General features: G+C 39.6%; 3 pseudogenes; 1 reads left to right on the forward strand and 2 right to left on the reverse strand.

The window, feature by feature from the left end:
• Nucleotides 1-1,888: 1,888 nt before the first annotated feature.
• On the reverse strand, nt 1,889-2,678 carry LOC148295097 (L-type lectin-domain containing receptor kinase IX.1 pseudogene; annotated as a pseudogene).
• A 6,073-nt stretch (nt 2,679-8,751) lies between these two features.
• Nucleotides 8,752-11,258, reverse strand: LOC110774466 (L-type lectin-domain containing receptor kinase IX.1 pseudogene; annotated as a pseudogene).
• Nucleotides 11,259-13,245: 1,987 nt separating this feature from the next.
• LOC148295098 (uncharacterized) lies at nt 13,246-15,321 on the forward strand (annotated as a pseudogene).
• Nucleotides 15,322-20,893: the final 5,572 nt, after the last annotated feature.

The following is a 20,893-nucleotide window of genomic DNA, read 5'->3' on the forward strand; positions in this document are numbered from 1 at the left end:
TAACTGAAAAAGGAAAAATAGATAACTCAAAATTAGCAAGTATAGCCATGGGAAGAGCAGAGAAAGATGAGTCTGGGAAGAACAGAGAAAGATGAGTCTAGATAGTTGAGACTCTTACCTTGATTGGAAGAGAAAATATTCTTGTCAGATTGAAAGACAGAGGAGAAATAAAATAAAAGCAAAACCTTGGTTCCACGGATGAAAAGAATCAATATAGCAGACAAAAAAAAGGCCAACAACAAGGAAAGAAATTGAAAACTGAAACTCACCGGAAAACTTAGCAGAGCACCATCAAGAAAATATCCATGGCGCGCAGGCAGAAGATGAAAATTTTGGCAGGCAGAAGATGAAAATTCCCTCTCTGTTGGGAATTGTACAATTCTGCTTATTACCATGGAATTTCAACTCGGGATTTTAGATGTGCAATTCCCACGATATTTTCTGCGTGTAATTTGGCAAATCCTGAGTTGATTTTGCCAAACACTGAACTTTCCCTTTTCCACGCTCCAAATCCCGCCTTTTATTAAAATCCCGAGTTATTTTACTGCATCCAAACACACTGTAGTGGATGTTGAATTGTGTTAAAAAATGTGATTAGATACCGACGGTTCAGATTAAATGTACTTTACGGTCCAAAGGTCCTTGTTGGATGAAATCATATCTTCTCTAAATTCAAATATTGAGTTATTTACACTAACACCCCCTGAGGTTTCTGGTGTTTCCACAAAACCCCCTCGGGTTTCAAATTTTGTCCAAGTTTGTGTTGTTTGTCATGCTGCTTCATTTTTATAATTTTTTTTGGTAGAACTAAATTAGTTAGTGTCTTTTTGGTACACTACTTGTAAATTGTTTACCAAAGGATCAGGGGTTTTATGGAACTATAGAGAGACCCCGACCTAAAACTTCTTTGATCATATCGAATTTCAATGCAACATGTGCAAATATAAAATCTGGGGTTTCATAGTGTAGGAATTTAAGGGAGGTGTGATGTGAGTTGCTCTAATACCACTTGTTGGATTGTAGGGGAAACAAAGTGATTTTATTAAATTGGAGGAGAATAGTACAAGGCTTGATGTAGGCTAATTGGCCTTCTACACTTAGCATATTGACTTATTGGCCACCACACTTGATCTAGATTAGTTTTGGGCTATTTGGCCCTTCACCTAGATTGGTGAGCTTATTGGCTCTCAACATAGCTTCCTTTGGGTAGCTCTTGGCTCCCTTAGTTTGGGAGTTAATGGTTTACTCCACCTTGCTTTGGAAGGCTACAAATCCTTTTATAGATGGAGAGTAGCCGACATCACCAAGTCACTTGGTGTCTTTACTCCAGCCACATGTTCAACCCACATAGTTGGTGAACTTCTCCACAATTCCTTGCTGGATGCTTTCTTGGTTTTTCTGGAACATTCTTTCATCTTTAATTGTGTTAGCCAACATTTCCCTTAAGCTTATAACACTTTCTTCAAGCTTCTAGATTTTTCTATATTTTTTAACATACAAATGTGTATTAATTTCAACACATGGTGTAGCAAGTGAAACGATTGAAAAAAGAAAAAACCATAACTGAATCGTATTATTCGTTTCGTGGTGGACATGAGAAGACATTGGAAAAATGTGAAAGAAATAGAGGATCTGACTTACAGAAAGAAAATATGGCAATCGGTGCAATGCAGAGAGAGCCAAAACCATTAGCACCAACCTAAAGCTTCTTCTAGATCAATTTTCCTTAATTAATACCCACATGTTTAATCAATGGTGTCATCAATGGAGCGCAAGCCAAGCTTCTTGTTTGGTTGGTTGCTGAGAAGACATCTGAAAACGCACTGAACTTCGAGGAGTTGGATGCAGAAAACACATTGGAAAAGTTATTCCTTACCCAAGCGAAAATTTACCGATGAGAATTCGTTACTGAAGATTCAGTGATTCCTAAGGAATTGGTGGCATTACCATAGCCAGACTCCATTGCTGAAGATCCTTCAGTGATCTCCGAGGAATTGGAGGCATTACCATAACCAGACTCCATTTGCCTCCTTCAGAACCAATAGTGCTAGGCGACCTTGAGAGTGTTATTGCAGGAGGAGAGGTACCCATTGGCATTTTGATGGGAGAATGGGTAATGGAACTTTGAAGTTTAGTGTGCGAAATGCTTGTCGCATTGAAGGTCTTGAATCGTAATCTTGATGAGAACACCACAGCCCAACAATTAACAAGCACTCCATTTGTTTGTCATCGAAATCTCCAAGCAATTTTGGATCAGCTGCTTCGATAACTTTTCCTTCTACATAAAGCTCCCAAACCCACTCTACCATATTGACTTGACTATCTCCAAATTTTGGATTGATGAGCTTTCTTCCGCAGGAAATCTCCAAAGCAACAATGCCAAAGCTGAAGACGTCTGATTTCTTGCTTAACCGTCTAATGCCAATATATTCAGGAGCCATGTAGCTTGTGGTTATCATCTGTGGCTCTTTTCCTTGGCCGAGCCCAAAATCCCCAAGTTTTGCGTTGAAATCAGAATCCACCATAACATTCCTCGATTTGATATTCGTGTGCAACAGAGATGGCTGCAAACCTTCATGTAGATAGAGCAACCCCGAAGCCAAGCCTTGAACAATTTTGTACCTTAACTCCCAAGTTGACAAGCTTTCTGGTTTGAACAAATGAGATTCTAAGCACATACTCGTAGATAAGTAGTTCTCCTTTTTCATGGGACCAACCAATGAGTTGCACCAGATTCCGATGCCTACATAATACATTGACTGATTATCCGTAGTTGTGGTGCAAACAGATCAATCCAATGTTTAGGTCCCCTTGATATCTTCTTAACAGCAACAGCTCTTTTTTGTTGTTGTTGTTAAAAATATAAAACAAGACTAAAGAACTAAGGAACCAAATCAAGCGTGCCAAAGATAGTGTAATTGAGAGAGTTGAGAATGTATAATAAGAAGAACAAGATAGGTTTTGCAGAGAATTCAAATCTGCCAATTGAGTTTCTTACTTAGTGAAGGGTTAGATATACAAGTATACAAGGTGATTATTAGTTACAAACAATGCACAAGACATGGAGGGAAACATGGAGAGTTTCCATCCCTAAAACAAGGAATATGAAAACAAGGAAAAGTAACAAGGTGGTAGACAAGCCATTTAGGGATGTCTATGTTTTGTCTTTGACTTTACTAACACTCCCCCTCAAGTTGGTGCAAAGATATCACGCATGCCCAACTTGTCCAGTGAGTCATGGAAAACTTTACTTGATACGGCCTTCGTCAAGATGTCAGCAAGTTGGTTTTCCGAGTTTACAAATGGAAACTTGATTATACCCCTTTCTAGTTTCTCTTTGATGAAGTGTCGGTCGACTTCCACATGTTTGGTACGGTCGTGTTGTACTGGGTTATGTGCTATCTCGATAGCTGATTTATTGTCGCAGTACAAGTTTGTAGCTTTCAATGGTTTAATTCCCAGATCCTTCAGTAATTTCCGTAACCAGAGCAATTCACAAACTCCTTGAGCCATTCCCCTAAATTCTGCTTCAGCACTTGATCTAGCCACAACTTTTTGCTTCTTACTTCTCCAAGTGACTAAGTTGCCCCCCACAAATGTAAAGTATCCAGAAGTAGAACGTCTATCTGTGATGGATCCTGCCCAATCCGCATCTGTGTATCCTTCTGGGTTCATATGTGTATGTTTGGAGAATATCAACCCTTTGGCAGGGGCAGCCTTCAAGTACCTCATGATCCGAGTTACTGCATTCATGTGTGCCTCACTTGGTTGATGCATAAACTGACTCACCATACTCACAGCATAAGCTATGTCGGGGCGTGTGTGTGATAGATAAATCAGTCGCCCAACCAATCTTTGATACCTTTCTTTGTCAGTGGGTGCTTGGTCTGGATACATCCCTAACTTGTGGTTCTGCTCAATAGGTGTGTCAGCTGGCTTACAATCAAGCATTCCAGTTTCTGTTAACAAGTCTAACACATATTTTCGTTGGGATAGAAATATGCCATGTGTTGATCTAGCAACTTCTATGCCAAGAAAATATTGTAACTCACCTAATTCCTTCATCTCAAATTTACTAGCAAGGAGCTTCTGCAGATTCTTCATTTCTTCATTGTCATTACCGGTAACCACCATATCATCAACATAGATGATAAGGGCCGTAAGTTTGTCACCACGACGCTTTAAGAATAAAGTGTGATCCGAGTGGCTCTGAGTGTACCCAAAGCGCTTCATAGAATCTGTGAATTTTCCAAACCAGGCTCGTGGTGACTGCTTTAGCCCGTATAATGATTTTCTCAGCTTGCACACGGTGTTGGGACCAAGTGCCATGGAGATCCCTGGTGGTGGTTCCATATACACTTCTTCTTGCAATTCCCCGTGAAGAAATGCATTCTTTACATCATACTGCAAAAGTGGCCAATCAAGGTTTGCAGCCAATGACATGAGAACACGTACGGTATTGATCTTGGCAACAGGTGCAAATGTCTCTTGGTAGTCAATTCCATATGTTTGTGTATACCCTTTGGCCACTAATCGAGCTTTGTATCGATCTATGGATCCATCAGCTTTATATTTAATGGTGTATATCCACCGACATCCAACTGGTTTCTTCCCTTGTGGCAACTGGACCATTTCCCATGTAGAATTCTTTTCCAGAGCTTCCATTTCAATCGCCATTGCTTCAGCCCATCTGGAATCTGTTATAGCATCCTGCCACTTATTTGGAACACATACAGTAGATAATTGATTGACAAATGATGCATATGACTTTGACAATCTATGAGTTGAAACATGGTTATTAATGGGATATTTAGATTTGGCAGTAAGGTCAGGACAATATTGAGGCTTGGGTTTTCCTCTAGTGGTCCTAGGTGGGAGAGTGTATGGTATAGCATTAGGTGCTTCGGGAATTACCTCAAGTGTTTCCTCATCACGAGACGACTGGTCCGATGGTTGAGAAGAAGGGGTTGTATTTTGTTGTTGATCGCAGCAACCATTTGAATTGTCTCCTCCGGGATCTTCACCAAATAAGAACGACAATTTTCCAATACCTTCATCGCTGTCCAAATTTTGAAGTTCACTGGTGCTTGGCGACCGGTCGCTGGATTCTGTGCGACCGGTCGTTTTGTCACGACGACCGGTCGCTTCTGGATTACGACCGGTCGTTTTGTCACAGAGTCGATCTTCATCATCGCTGGAGCAAGGCGACCGGTCGTGGTCAGTGCGACCGGTCGTTTCAGGAAAGCGACCGGTCGCTTCTGGGTTGCGACCGGTCGTTTTGTCACAGAGTCGATCTTCATCATCGCTGGAGCAATGCGACCGGTCTCTGTGGTCAGTGCGACCGGTCGTTTCAGGAAAGCGACCGGTCGCTTCTGGGTTGCGACCGGTCGTTTTGTCACAGAGTTGGATATTTTCTTCCTTTTCTTCCTTCTCTTCATTCCTTCTCTCCCCCTGAAGAGAAGGGGGCATAGCAGCTTTAAAGTAGGATAAATCTTCATGAAATGTGGCATCCATAGTGACAAAGAGCTTACGAGTAGGAGGATGGTAACACTTGTATCCCTTTTGAGTTGATCCATACCCAACGAACACACATCGAATGGCACAAGGGTCCAGCTTACTTCTTTGATGAGATGGAACATGAGCATATACAACACAACCAAATATGCGAGGAGGCAGCTTGAGGACTGTAGGAAGAGAGACATGACGAGCCAAGGTGTTCAGTGGAGTTTCAAACTTCAAAACACTACTCGGCACTCGATTAATTACATATACTGCAGAAAGAAGGGCATGTCCCCATAAGTAGTGAGGGACCGATTTATCCAGCATGTAAGCACGAGTAACCTCAAGTAATTGTCGATTCTTTCGCTCTGCGACACCATTTTGTTGCGGAGTGAAAGATGTGGAGGTTTGATGAATGATGCCTTGGTCTCGAAAGAAATGTGCCAAGACATTGTTCACATATTCCCCACCATTATCAGACCGGAATACTTTGATGGAAGCTTGGAACTGTGTGGTAATCATAGCATGAAATTCACGGATTGCAGCGGAAACGTCACTTTTATGAGCTAGTAAATATACCCAAGTCATGCGAGTACAATCATCAATAAATGTAATAAACCATCTTTTGCCATTGGAAGAAACTTTAGCAGGACCCCAAACATCAGAGTGAACCAAATCAAAAGGGAATTCCGTTTTATTATCACTTAAGGGAAAAACAGTTCGATGGCTTTTGGCCAATACACAGGTTTCACACTGAAACTGAGAATGATCTAGGCCACGAAACAAAGACGGAAACAAACGTTGAAGATAGCCAAAGGATGGATGTCCTAGACGACGATGCCAAAGCCAAATCTGATGTTGATTGCGAGCTTGTGAGCTGGAACCTTGAGTATGAGCTGCCCTTGGTGGTGAAGAGACCGTCAAGGAATACAACCCCCCTCTTCGTTTACCATGCCCAATCGTCGCGTGAGTCGTGAGGTCCTGAAAAAGACAATGGGAAGGATAGAATGTGGCATAACAGTTATGTGAGTCAAGTAATTTTCCAACAGACAGCAAATTGCAATTGATGGAGGGAACAAGTAGTGTATGAGATAAAGATAAGGAAGGGGAAAGTGATATAGTTCCTTCACCAGCAACATTAGAGGGGACTCCATTGGCACTAGTGATGTAAGGATGACGAGACTTAGAAGATATTGTGGAAAACATAGTAGAGTCAAAAGTCATATGATCAGTGGCACCTGTGTCAATTATCCATGTAGTGGGTTGTGTACCTGATTCGGAGTCGGAGAGTAGGGTGGAAGATGGAGAGGCATCGGTAGTTATAACACATGCTGCCTTGGGTGTTTTGTTGCGGGATTTGAAAGCATCCCACCACTCAGGATAACCATGAAGCTTGAAGCACTTCTCAACAAGATGATCACCACCACAATGAGTGCACTTCTCAGTTCCCTTTGCATTGTCAGTTTTGGGACCCCGGGGGGGAAGTCCGGAGGACGTACGGTGTGGTGGCCGATATGGCTTGACCGCCATTGCACTCCCACCGCCAGGCATGGAAGATTGGCGATTATCTTCTTCTACCACTAGTGCATAAGCTTCAATGACTGCTGGAAGCGGATTCATGGCAAGAATCCGACTACGAACGGAATCAAAGTTGGGATCGAGTCCTCCCAAAAAATCGTACACACGTTCCACCTCAAGTGCTTGTTGGTGAAGAGCCACATCATCGGGATTGGTATGTTTGCAGGGACGGAGGCTGTCAATTTCCTGCCATATTATGTGTAATTTTTCGTAGAATACATTCACAGGTTCACCACTTTGAGAGGTGGTGACTGACTGACGACGGAGTTGGTACAACTTGGAGCTATTCTGTGTGACAGTATATGTCTTCCGAGCTGCGTCCCACACCGCATAAGCCGTTGAGCAGTGATCAAATAAGGCACGTACATTTTTGGTCATGGAGTTGAGGAGCCATGACTGCACCAAACAGTTGTCTTCATCCCAAGCTTCATAGCTAGGATCATCAATGGCAGGGGCAATCTTTTTACCATTAATGAAACCAGCCATACGACGAGCAGTGATGGCCAAGCGAACACTACGAGACCATGCAGGATAGTTGGACCCATCCAACTTATCAGGAGTAATTGGAGAGTAGTCATGAGAGGACCGGGGTGGTGGTGGTGTTGTGGAGTCGATCTTGGTGGAGTCGATTTTAGAGGAGTCGTCCGTGGAGTCGTTGATGGAGTCGTTGGTGTCACCCATGAGGTAAGTATATAAAAGGATGTAGAGGAAGAAATAGCTTAAAACTTCAGCAAACAAGAGCACAAAAAAGGGCTTGTGATCAAGACCAATTTTGAGGCAAGGCAAAGTATGAGGTAGGAATAATATAACAGCAAATTATGGGCAAGGATAGGTAGAGATTTAGGCAAGAACAAGGTTATGCAGAGGCAACCAAAATCGATTGCTCTGATACCATGCCAAAGATAGTGTAATTGAGAGAGTTGAGAATGTATAATAAGAAGAACAAGATAGGTTTTGCAGAGAATTCAAATCTGCCAATTGAGTTTCTTACTTAGTGAAGGGTTAGATATACAAGTATACAAGGTGATTATTAGTTACAAACAATGCACAAGACATGGAGGGAAACATGGAGAGTTTCCATCCCTAAAACAAGGAATATGAAAACAAGGAAAAGTAACAAGGTGGTAGACAAGCCATTTAGGGATGTCTATGTTTTGTCTTTGACTTTACTAACAAAGCGGAAGTACAACACATCAAAATTATCCATCCATCATCAATTTGTGAGGCAGACAAATAAAGAAATCAAAATTGAATGTGTTTTCGGAACCCTGACGTAGAATACACAATGAAAATCGAAGATCAGTAATTATATATTGGAGAAGTTGGAAAACCCTATCTTGCTAAGATTTAGGCAATTCAATTACCATTGAAGTAGCATCTATATATTCTATACAAGCTAAAGAAGTAGAAATCTTATGGAGCACGACGAATGCTTGAATCAACCACAGAAATTTTAATGTCAAAATTGAGTAGATAAATCTTTCTATTCCTATTTCATACATCAACAGTATGGCAGAGGTGTACAGTGTTTGGAGCCGGTGCATGCATCCATCAATTATGTCTCATGATACTCGAAACAAACAAAATTTTGATTATTTTGGATGTTCAAAGGTGACAATCAAACTTGAAACTCGCCTGTTTTGGATCACTTCTGCTTTAGTTAAATTTCTCATTATAGCTACAATAATTTGACCGAAGCAACATGTGCAGCTTTCAGTCTAAGACATTATACTGCAGCTGAATATTACAAAGAGAATGAGTGACTTGCATGATGTGATTGATAATTTTGCAAACATCGCAAAGGTGAAGTTACAAAAATTTCCAAAATATAAGGATTCAGGTTGTCATAATTATTAAATTCTACTTATAGCTTACCCAACTGAAATTTAAGGATGCTAATTTCTTGTAGAAGATGAGGAGAACCGTGAGAAAATAGTGTTTAACCATCGCTTGAAGATTCAATTTGACCTCCTTGAGAGCCAGAAGTATCATTAAACAACATTTCAAGCGTTTTCTGAGGAGCAAAATAGGTGGCCACCGGCATCTTTGATGGGAGAATGGGCAACGGGACCTCGAAGTTAAGCACTTGAATTGCTTGTTGTATTGAAGGCCTCTTATTGTAATCAGGATGAGCACACCACAACCCAACAATCATCAAGCACTCCAATTGTTTCTCATCAAAATCTCCACAAAGTTTTGAGTCAACTGCTTCAATGAGTTTCCCTTCTCCATAAAGCTCCCAAACCCACTCCACCATATTGATTTGACTACTTGTAAAGTTTCGATCAATGGGCTTTCTCCCACAAGAAATCTCCAAAGCAACAATTCCAAAGCTATAGACATCTGACTCCTTGCTCGCCTTTCCAGTGATAACATATTCAGGGGCCATGTATCCCAGGGTTCCTGCGAGTGCTGTAGTTTGGGGCTCTTCTCCATGGTCCACAAGCCTCGCTAACCCAAAATCCCCAAGTTTTGCATTAAAATTTGAATCCAACATAACATTACTTGATTTAATATCCCTATGAAGCACGCATTGCTCCCACTCATGGTGTAGATAGAACAAACCGGAGGCCAAGCCTTGAGCAACTTTGTATCTTGCCTCCCAAGTTAACAAGCTTTGTTCTTTGAACAAATGAGAATCTAAGCTCCCATTGGGCATCAACTCGTACACAAGTAGGAATTTTCTTTCATGGCACCAGCCAATCAGTTGGACAAGATTACGATGCCTAAGTTGACTGATGATCGTTACTTCCGATGCATACTCCTTTGGTCCTTGTTTAGACCCGTTCGATATCCTCTTGACAGCAACATATGACTCCAAATCTGATATAAAGCCCTTATAAACCCAACCAAACCCTCCTTGTCCAAGCTTATTTTCCTCCGCAAAATTGCTGGTTGCCCGAGCCAATTCGATATATGAAAACTTCCTAGGGCCAGCCCCCCTTTGGAATTCCTCATCGATAAATTCATGAACCATAGGATCTTCATCACTATTTTCCCCTGTGTCCCTCTTCTTCCAGAAAATGAAGAAAACCAAACCCAACCCACCAACCAAGATAGCACATCCACCAATACCCAACCCAATTGCTAACCCTATTCTGTGATCATTTACTGACTTGGGGTTTGAAGTACTGACCGTGGGGCTTGGCGTAGGAACTGTAACCGCTGGCGGTGTGTTGCCCGTTGGAATGTCGACCCCATTCTGATCAACTAGTGAAGTTGAAACAAAATTCCATGAAATGATCGTATGCAGAGCAAAGTTGCTAAACGTCGAAGCAGACAACCCAGCAACTACCCAATCTGGCAAGTACTCCTTCAGATCAACAACGTAATGAAGGTGTTTGACAACTTGGACTAATTGGGTATTATTCACATCGCTTTCTACAAAAGTAGTGAAGGCAACACTTAGATTTTTTGAGGTTGAGTTATAAGTAACGGTAGCACTATTTGTTTCTCCTTCCAAAATACCTCCATTCCAAGGCTCGGTAATGCTAGAGTTGATAGAGTTGACGTCAATACCCACATGATCGTACTCGGGGTCGAAGACTGGCCGTACATTCTTATAGATATCAAACTCCACTGCCACAAACGGGTACTGACTCCTTGGAACGGTGACGTTTGAAGGTGTGGAGTTGATGGGGAGGCCAAGACTGCCACCACGTCCTATTGTGGCGTTGAGGAAGGACCCATGTGGCGCAAGGAAGAACGCGAGACCGTCGCCATAGTGATAGTTGGGCCTGTTGTCAGAGTTGATGGAGAAGTTGAAATTGGCGGTGAAGTCGGCCAATTTTCCGGTGGTGTTTTCACGGAGGAGGAAGGGTTGGCGGTAGGTGGCTCGGCCAACGCTCTTCACGCCGTTTCTTGTGAGACGGAGGAATTGGTTCTCGAAATAAGCATCACCTTCTGTGAATATAGTGTTGGGGCTGTTAGCATTGAAGCTGGAGAAGCTGAAGTTTAATGGAGTTGTAGAAGGAGTAAACAGAAAGAAGAGGAGGAGAAGAAGAAGAAGAAGAAGAGGGTTAAGCTTGAGTGTGAATACTCTGATCATAACAACCATTTTTGAAGAGAGAATGAGACTGAAGCATGAATCAATTACTAATATTTGTCGTCTAAAATAGAGGAGTTTGAGACAATTTTGGTTGAATCTGAGTCTGAGTCAATCAAGCATCTTTCAACCTTCTGGTTTGTGTAAGAACAGAGAACAAGTTGTGATTGAAAAACACAAGAAATGAGGAGTAAGTTAAGGGGAGGAGGACTACGGATTAATGTATTCCCTTTGACGTAGAGATAGATAAGATTGTTGGAAATTAGAAAATTATTTTTTGGCATCTAATTCTAAATGGGAATCGAGAGATGAATTTTTCTTCAATGATTAACGATACAATTCCAATATGTTAGTTTCTAGAAATGTGTTTATTTAGAAGCTAGATTGAATTTAACCCGAAGCCATCCAACTTGGCTGTTTTTTTATTTTTATTATTTTTTTTAATGAGAATCATAACTTTTTCTTTTTTTATTTATAAAAACTCTAGGAGAGAGTAGATCTGCGGAAAAAGACGGAGCAATATTTATTTTTCGTGAATAGAACACCGGTTCCAACTTGTTGAACATCATCTGATAGAGGAATTCTGTTTACACTCAATTTTTTTTGAAACAAAATGATATGGAGTTGGTGACTTATATACAAAGTATCAGCAGTTTCTTCCACAAAATATCATTAACAATTCACATCTTTCTCTGACTTCTTCCAATATCCAAAACCCTCTAAAACTCGCAATATAGTTGTGCATAGATTGCATATATGGTTTAACCAAATATTGATTGACTAGTATTTGATTCCTCAGCTTCGTCCTTACGGTGAGGTGTCACTTTCACTGACGAGGAAGGGATTGCAATATTGGAACTAACCACTTTCAACAATTTGCATTAAAAAAACAATTTCACATGCGCCACTTTCACTAATTAATCTCCATTAGATTAAACACCTAATGCCCCGTTTGGTTCACGGAATGAGTTTGATGGGAAATCATTTCCCATGTCATTTCCCAAGGGATGAGAAATGGTGATTCCTTTCCCATGTTTGGTAATGTCAGGAAAGTGACCCGAAAATATCACTTTATTTCCTTTCCCATGTTTGTTTTGAGTAGGAATGGAAAACAAATTTTGTTTAGTTTCCCAATTGTACCCCTATAAAAAAAAAATACCAATAGTTGTTGGATAAAAACTGTAATTATGAATTGTTAGTAAGGACAAATTAGTCAAAAAAAAGTGTATTTAATGCTAGTCTTACTTTCCCATGGGAAGGGAAAGTAAAACCCAAGGATGAAGGAAGGATTCACTTTCCCTCCTACTTTCCCATGTGCTAGGCAACACTTGTCCATGCCATGCCTGACTTACCAAACATGGGAAAGCAATTGCTTTCCCATCCCAAGATTCCTTTCCCATGAACCAAACGCAGCCTAAAGGTTTTATGTTTTGGGTCTTATTCCACTCAGGGGCGTTCCTACATCAAGGCCAAGGTAAGCAGCCGCCTATTTTTTCAAAAGAAAAAACCCTTTATGTAAGCAAAGCTATTTCTACCTAGTCCATGTGATGGTGTGAACCCATGCCCACCCAAACACATAAAAAAACTTAAAAGCAACCCACTCAAGGGGGGCGGGGGCACTCAAACTTAAAAAAAATTGGAGATTTTGTTGAAATTAAATAGGTCTTTGATTTTAGGAATTTTGTTGAGATGTTTGATTTGTTGTTGGTATATTAATGTTTGATTAAAGGCATTGATACTATTATGAGAATTTGTTTCATTTTTTGTTGGTATATTAATGTTTAGTACTTTGAATATTTTATATTAAAGCACACTTTGATCTCAGATTTTTTTATTTTATTTTATTATTTGCACATTCATCAATATTCAAGATTTTTCTATGTTATTCAAGACACATGTATACATTACTTTTTAACATTTATCGACTTTGAGTCCATGAAAAAGCGAGGAAGGCGAGGAGGACCACGGGAATGTTTATATTTTTTTTCTCCACCAAAGCTACCCACGCCATGTTTCTTGTTTTCTCAACTTTGATTGTATGCCAAACTTTGAATAAAAAGATTACAAACGGTCGTAGTGCGCCACTAATAAGAGGAAATTAATTAAATAAAGAAGAAAGAAACATGAGCTTATCACGGCAATTCAAATCTGAATGTACGTACATAATCTGGGGTGAGAAGGGTCAAATCAGTGGCGAGGTATTTGAAGGCCTGAAGGGGCTGGCCCCCCCAAAAGTTTAATAATATTTTATGTTTGGTCATCCATTCCTACAGATTTTAGGAATCATATATAATAATTTTGCTTGTGGCCCCCTCAAGATGTGTTTCTCTTTCCAAATTAAGTATATATAATATTCACCACATGACTGAAGGTTGTGAATCCACACGCCAGCTTTGGTTTTTTCAATATCCCATCAATATATTAATAAAAAAATAAAAGCAGCCAATCAAATAAAGTTTCAAAAAATTTCCTTTATCAAATAGGAAGTAGACTTTTACCCAAATAAAAAAGGATTGAGATTTTAATTTTTGTTCCTATATGAACCAACGTGAACTTAGTTCGAAGCAGCTGCACACAGCAAAAGAAAATAATTGAATTTGGTTGTTTGCTCTCCAACCTCCAGCTTCAAAATTTTTAATTCCAGGTTAGATAACTTAACATAGTCATAGTTTTGTATAATTGTTGATGAAGCGCGTGATGAATCCAAGAGAGAGCAAATGGCTATAGTGTTGCGATTTGTTGACAAAGAAGGTCTTATTCAGGAGCGTTTTTTTGGGCATGTTCATGTGTCAGACACTGAGGCATTAACTCTGAAAAAAGGTATATACTCTATATTGTCTCATAATTCACTAAATATTCAAAATATTAGAGGACAAGGATACGATGGTGCAAGTAACATGCGAGGTGAATGGAATGGGTTACAAGCTTTGATTTTGAATGATTGCTCATATGCTTACTATGTTCATTGTTTAGCACATCGATTACAATTGGCATTAGTTGCATCATCAAGAGAAGTTATTCATGTTCACCACTTTTTCACTAAATTGACTTCTATTGTCAATATTGTCGGTGCTTCATGTAAGCGTAATGATGAACTGAAAAATGCTCAAGCTGCTGAAATTGAGCACATGATTGCAATTGATGAGCTCGAGACAGGGAAAGGAATGAACCAAATTGGCACCTTACAACGTGCTGGTGATACTCGTTGGGGTTCCCATTTGAAATCAATTACAAGCTTGGTAAATATGTTTAGTGCAACATGCACAGTTCTAATTAATATAATTGATAATTGAACTACTTATTCTCAAAGAGGAGATGCTGATGCAGCTTATGAGGCAATGACTTCATATGAATTTGTCTTTATCTTACATCTTATGAAAGAACTTATGGAGATCACTAATGATCTTTGTCAAGCTTTGCAATGTCAATCCCAAGACATCATAAATGCCATGAATCTTGTTTCTTCCACTAAAGCACTCATCCAAGAATTAAGAGATGATGGATGGGATTCTTTGCTTACCAAGGTGAATTCTTTTTGTGAAGCACGGAACATAGATATCCTAGATATGAATGCTCGTTATGTTGCAAGACGAGGTCGAGCTCGCCATCAACAAGATGATTTTACGATTAAGCATTATTACATGATAGATATTTTTTATGCTGCAATAGATTCTCAACTTCAAGAATTAAATAGCAGATTTAGTGATCAAACAACAGAGCTGCTTATTCTGGGGTCGGCTTTGGATCCTCGTGAAGTGAATAAATCTTTTAGAATTGATGATATTTGTCAATTGGTAGATAAGTTCTATCCGCAAGACTTTGAAGATCATGAGAAGATAGGTTGGAGAAGACAACTTCAACATTTTGAGAGTGACGTTGTTAGACTTCCAGAGTTCAAAAACTTGTCAACAATTTCTGATCTATCTCAATGGATGGTAACGACTAGAAGATCAACTACATATCCACTTGTTTATAGAGTGGTTGTGCTTGTGCTTACTCTTCCTGTTTCTACAGCAACTGCAGAGCGATCATTTTCTACTATGCGTATAGTAAAAACTAGGCTTCGTAACAAGATGGAAGATGAATTTCTCACAGACTCTTTGATTATGTACATCGAAAGGGAAATTGCAGAAACGTTTAGCACTGACTCAATCATAGATGGTTTTCGAGATATGAAAGAACGACGAGTGTTATTTTGATACCTAATTGAATAAACAATTATTTTCTACCTTTAATTTTTCCAAACATTGTTAAGGTTGAAAAAGTGAAATTTTTTAATGTCTTGTTTGGTTTATATGTTGGCCCCCCAACACATAAATTCCTGGCTCCGCCACTGGGTCAAATGAACCTTGTGGATCATGTGCAAGTGTTTAATATTAAACATATCAAAGATAAGTAAGATTTGTCTTTTTTCTACAATTATTTGTGTTCGAGGCGATGTAGGTAGTCTAGATATCCAAAACCCTTTTCATTCTCGAATTTCATATATACTAGGTTTTTTATTCTTGAGAAACTTTGCGAGGATAAGCACATGTTGTATATATGGTCAAAAGAAGTATTGAAAATGAATATTTAATTCCTGAGCCTCCTCCTTATTGAAAAAATGAATGTTTGAGTCCTTGCCGTGTTCATAGGGTTTCTGTGTCCTTTACCTTACCTTTGTCGTGTTCACAAGGCTTCTGTGTTCTTTGCTTTGCCTTTGCCTTGTTCGCATGGTTTATGTGATCTACCGACCAATCAGCTGCACTTGGATTTGGTGTTGCCACCGACAGACCGAAATGATTAACTTCGATGTGGCATTTGCTCCACGTGTGGCCCACTATGCAGTGGTCCCACGTGAGGGGGCATGTTGAAGTGGATCGAGATTCTATTAAGAAGAAGCTTGATGCGGAAATATTAATAACGACAATCTCTCTCTTGGCAAGTTGGTCATTGATGACATCTATGCACCAACTTGAGGGGGAGTGTTAGCTAAAGCTATGTTTCCTTGTTTTATGGGAACATTATTTCTATGTTTTGTGGGAACATTGTTAACCTTGTTTTCTTGTTTGTAGTTCTAGGACTTGTATAAATATGTTGTAAGTAATAAAAACTGATACAAGTTGAAAACCCAGAAAATTATATTCTCTCATTTTCATATTCTCTTATATTTCCATATTCTAACTTCTCATGTTTTAGCAGAGGCGGAGGATTTTGGTGTCGAAGAAAGCATCGCCTTCTGTGGTTATGGTTGCTAAGTCATTGCCGTTGAAGCTGGAGAAACTGAAGTTTAATGGAGTCGCAGAAGAGGTTAACAGAAAGAAAAGAAGGAGAAGGAAGTGAAGCTTTGGTGAGTGGAGGGTGTTTGTTTTGATGAAAGCAGAAGAGTTACCCATGACAACCATTTTGGAAGAGAGGCTAAAAAGATGGCAGAGGCATCCGTTGAGCCGAATTCATATATATATATTGGCTCAAAGGCTTGACACTAGTTGGTTTAGTCTGAGTCAATGAAGAACTGGTTCGATGACTTGGGAGACTTTATAGTAGATTTCCAACTCTTTGATTTAGTAAGCGAATACTTTGCTTGCAAATGGGAATGGAGAGTTCAATATTTTTTTTCTACCAATCACAAGAATACGTTGGGAGTGAAGATGGAGGGAAGAATAAGTCTCCATGGACGTACTTGATGGGAGAATAATGAATGGAGCTTTTTAAACATTGCTTTTAGGATCGAATACACGGTTATTAATAGAATGTTCTTCATGTTTTGTTCGTTTATTTAGGGGAGGTAAACTACTACAAAAAGTGAAAAAGACAACCAGAAAAAGACGACGGCAGAACATAAAACCGTCGTTGTATTTAAATCGACGACGGTATAAAAAAAAAACCATCGTGGATAAGTGCCTTACTGTTGAATATTTTTAAAAGACGACACATACAAATAAAAAAGCGTCGTTTTTTAAAAAGGATTTCTTCAAAGTTAAAATCTGACCAAAAAACAACGACAGTAGGTATGAATCCACCGACGTAGAAAATAAAGACGACAGTTCACGAAAAAACCTGCCGTGTTAACTCCTAACTAAACACGACCAACTGTTCTTAATCCGCGTTGTATAATATAACGGAATCCACGTCTGTATACTACGACGGTGCCTTCTCTGTAAACCGCCGTCTTAATTTTTATTTCTTTTTAAGATTTAATTATTTTTTAATTTTGGTAGCCTACGAAAATTAAAATGAGATCCCAAGAGGTATGATAACTTACCTTTGAGATCTTTTGATCCTGATCATAATCGAACCACCAAAGTGAGAAAGACAATATTTTAAATACACAAAATCCAAAAAGAAACCAGAACTGAACTGACTACTGCAAACTTTGAGAAAGACAATGTTTTGAAAGTTAATGATGTGTGCATTTTGGTGTCTATGAGATACACCAAAACGCATACATCATTAACATCCAAATTATTGTCTTTGAGATGTGAGAGAGAGTGATGATGTATGTGTGTATGTGAGAGAGGAAGACGAGCCTCCAGAGAGACCAGAAGAACTTGGAACCCTAAATGAAAACTGAAACTGAAAGAAAGACACAAATTTATACAATAAATCTTTTAAACTTACGGCGGTGTTTATATACATACCGCCGTGTAATTTAAAAATCCACGTCGGTTATTCTTTAATGGAATCCACGTCGTATAATTTTATGGAATCCACGTCGTATAATGTAATGTAATAAACGTCGGTATATTACCAAAAAACGACGTGTTAAATAATATACCATGACGCGAGAGATTAATTTATTGACTTATTATTTTGGAGTATACTACGACGGTACCTACAACACTACTGTCGTGTTTATTTACCACGTCCTAAGTTCAAATTACCGTCGTATTTGTTCAATTTATACGTCTGTCTTCTCTGTAAACCGCCGTCTTATTTTTATAGCTTTTTAAAATTAATTAATTTTTCTTTTATTTTGGCAATATCTTTCTTAACACAAAACAAAATTTAATTCTCAATCCTCAACAACATTTTCATCTTAAAAGGCAAATCTCTTCGTGTTAAATATTGATTAATATTTACACAATATATGTACACAAATTTGGCAAATACATCGTGGTTTCTTTTCTGCCTTCACCCTCAGCTTGTTCAACTGTTTCTTCCTCTCATATGCAAGCTGGGCCCTCTCCTTCCTCTTGTTCTCAAGCTCCTGCACAGCCACAGATGAATATCTAATAATTTCAGAAAATCAAAATCAACAAAGTATGAAAAGCTCACTCCTCGATTCCTGGTTACATTGTAGTCCCCTTTTCCACAGTGATCAACTTGAAAACTCCTATGTAGCAAGGGTGGAACCGCCTTAGAACCTGTTGTGGGTTGTACCTTTGGGGTGGGGAGAGTGGGGGCTGGGAAGAAGCTGGGAAGAAGCTGGGAGTGGGCTCGAGGTTCAGAATGAATAGACTTTTCTCTTATTTGGGAGGAACCCACTACAGCCACCACCTGAGTCCGTCTCTGCGAGTGTTTAGGGCAAGTGCGGCTGCAAACCCACAACAGGTTCTAAAGCTGGTTCCACCCTTGCTACACAGGAGGATCTAGCAAACCCATGCTTGGTCTTGTGAGGAATCATTCTGCAAACCCATTTGCTTTCAGAAAGACAATTTCTTGTGAGAAATCATTCTGCAACCCTAATTGAAAACTGAGAGTTAAAAAACGCGTGAAAAAATCATATTTAAACAAATTACCGTAAATATCTACGTCGGTTCTAATATACATAGCGACGTCATATTGGAATAATCAACGTCAGTTTAGATAAACAAGCGCCGTCAGAACTGCATCGGAAATCCCGCGCGTATTTAAAAGAGAACGACGTCGTTTTCAGAACCCCAAAGTAACCACGTCTGTTTATTAAAATACAAGGTCGTTGAATTTCTAAGTACAACGTCAGTTTAGATAAACAAAGCGCCGTCATAACTGCATCGAAAATCCAAAAGTCATTTGGCGCGTATTAAAAAGAGAACGACGTCGTTTTCGGAAATCCAAAAGTCATTTGGCGCGTATTAAAAAGAGAACGACGTCGTTTTCAGAAACCCAAAGTAACCACGTCGGTTTATTAAAATACACAGTCGTTGATTTCCAAGTACAACGTCAGTTTAGATAAAAAAGCGCCGTCATAACCACATTGGAATTCCAAAAGGCGTTCGGCAACTGTGATAACACCGTCGTTATAACTATCTAATATGGCGGTTTTGTAATAACAACGTCGTTGTATTGAACTCTGGGACTATATATAAACTTTTCGTCACCTGACCTAATATTCTACGGTTTTCTCTCACCGATAAAGTATCGTAGTTTACTTCTCATTTCCAAAAGCAGCATCTGATCATCGTCTGAATCTTCGGCTTCATCTCCAAATCACCATTTTCACCTTCGTCTTCGTCGGAAGGAAACTTTCTTTGCACGCCAAAGGTTTTTTCTGCCTCTCTTCCCTTTTTTTACATTTCATTTGAATGTCGTAGTTGTCTGGAAACAAGATTCTGTCAAAATGAAGAAATCTTTCACTGGTTTTGATTAAATACATCAGTAGATTCTCTCACGACGCCAAAAGACGACAGTTCTGTCTTGTTTTCGACAATAGAATGGACAGACCACGACGGCCGTTAATACGTCGGAAACAAGATAAAACCGTCGTCTTTTTGGAAACCACGTCGGTATTATTAAAACCGACGTAGTATATACACATTTACGTCATGAAATATATAACACCGTCGTCTTATTTCCATTCATGGTCTAAGAGACTGTTTAATAGGACGTCGCTTTTTTAGTGTTACCGTCGTTGTTTGGTATTATTACGTCGTTTCTTTTTGATAACCGACGTTGTTTACCTTGCAGATTAATTAAAAATGGTTTCGAAATCTCAAAACAAGGAAGCTGAAGCGTCAAAGGACAAATCAGTTTCAAAGGCTCAAGTGGAAGGAGAAAAATCAACTCAAAGCAAACACTCGAAGAGGATGAGATTTTCCTCAGCCTCCGAGAAAGACTCGAGCACAGCCACATTTGTTGTGGAGCCAAAATCTGGCCGCGATATCAGCACAATGAGCCGTGTTGTGAAGAGGAAAATTGAGAATGTTAAGCCTGTGGTTGATTTCAATAAAAAGTGCAAACCACGTGGCAAGGCTGCTGTTGAGATGCAGTCTTTCATTGGTGTTTTGGCACGCACCAGAGTCCCTCTTGTGGACAAGAAATGGAGTCAAATACCCAAGGACGTGAAGGAGCAGATTTGGGAAGCTGTTCAAATGTCCTATGTTATTGGGGATAGGTACAAAGCCATGGTCTTGTCGTCTGCCGCCAAAAAATGGAAGGATTTCAAATATAACTTAACTAGGCAGTATATCCTTCCATTCGCACATGACAAGGAGAAGTTAAAAGAAACCCCTACGCTTTATAAGTTCATAGAGAAATCGCAATGGGATGCCTTCGTAGCTTCAAGGTTAACCCCAGATTTTGAGGCTAAGCATGCTGAGCAGAAAGAGAGGAGGGAGAAATTGGAGTACAACCATAGGTTGTCTAGAACAGGGTATGTTGGTTTGGAGGACCAATTGGTAGAAACCATGCCCGATATTGAAGAAATCGATCGAGCTGTTCTATGGAAGAAGGCAAGAGAAGATAAAACAGGAAACATGCCTGATCCAAAGGTTGCAGAGAAGGCAAAACTAATCGTAAGTCTCACTAACTCTGTTCTAAATTTGAAAAAAAGAGTGTTTTATTTTGTTATAGACGTCGTTTATCTTTAAA

The sequence above is a fragment of the Prunus avium genome, chromosome 4 (genome assembly GCF_965620075.1).
Source record: "Prunus avium chromosome 4, drPruAviu1.hap1.1, whole genome shotgun sequence".
Classification (NCBI taxonomy): Eukaryota; Viridiplantae; Streptophyta; class Magnoliopsida; order Rosales; family Rosaceae; genus Prunus; species Prunus avium.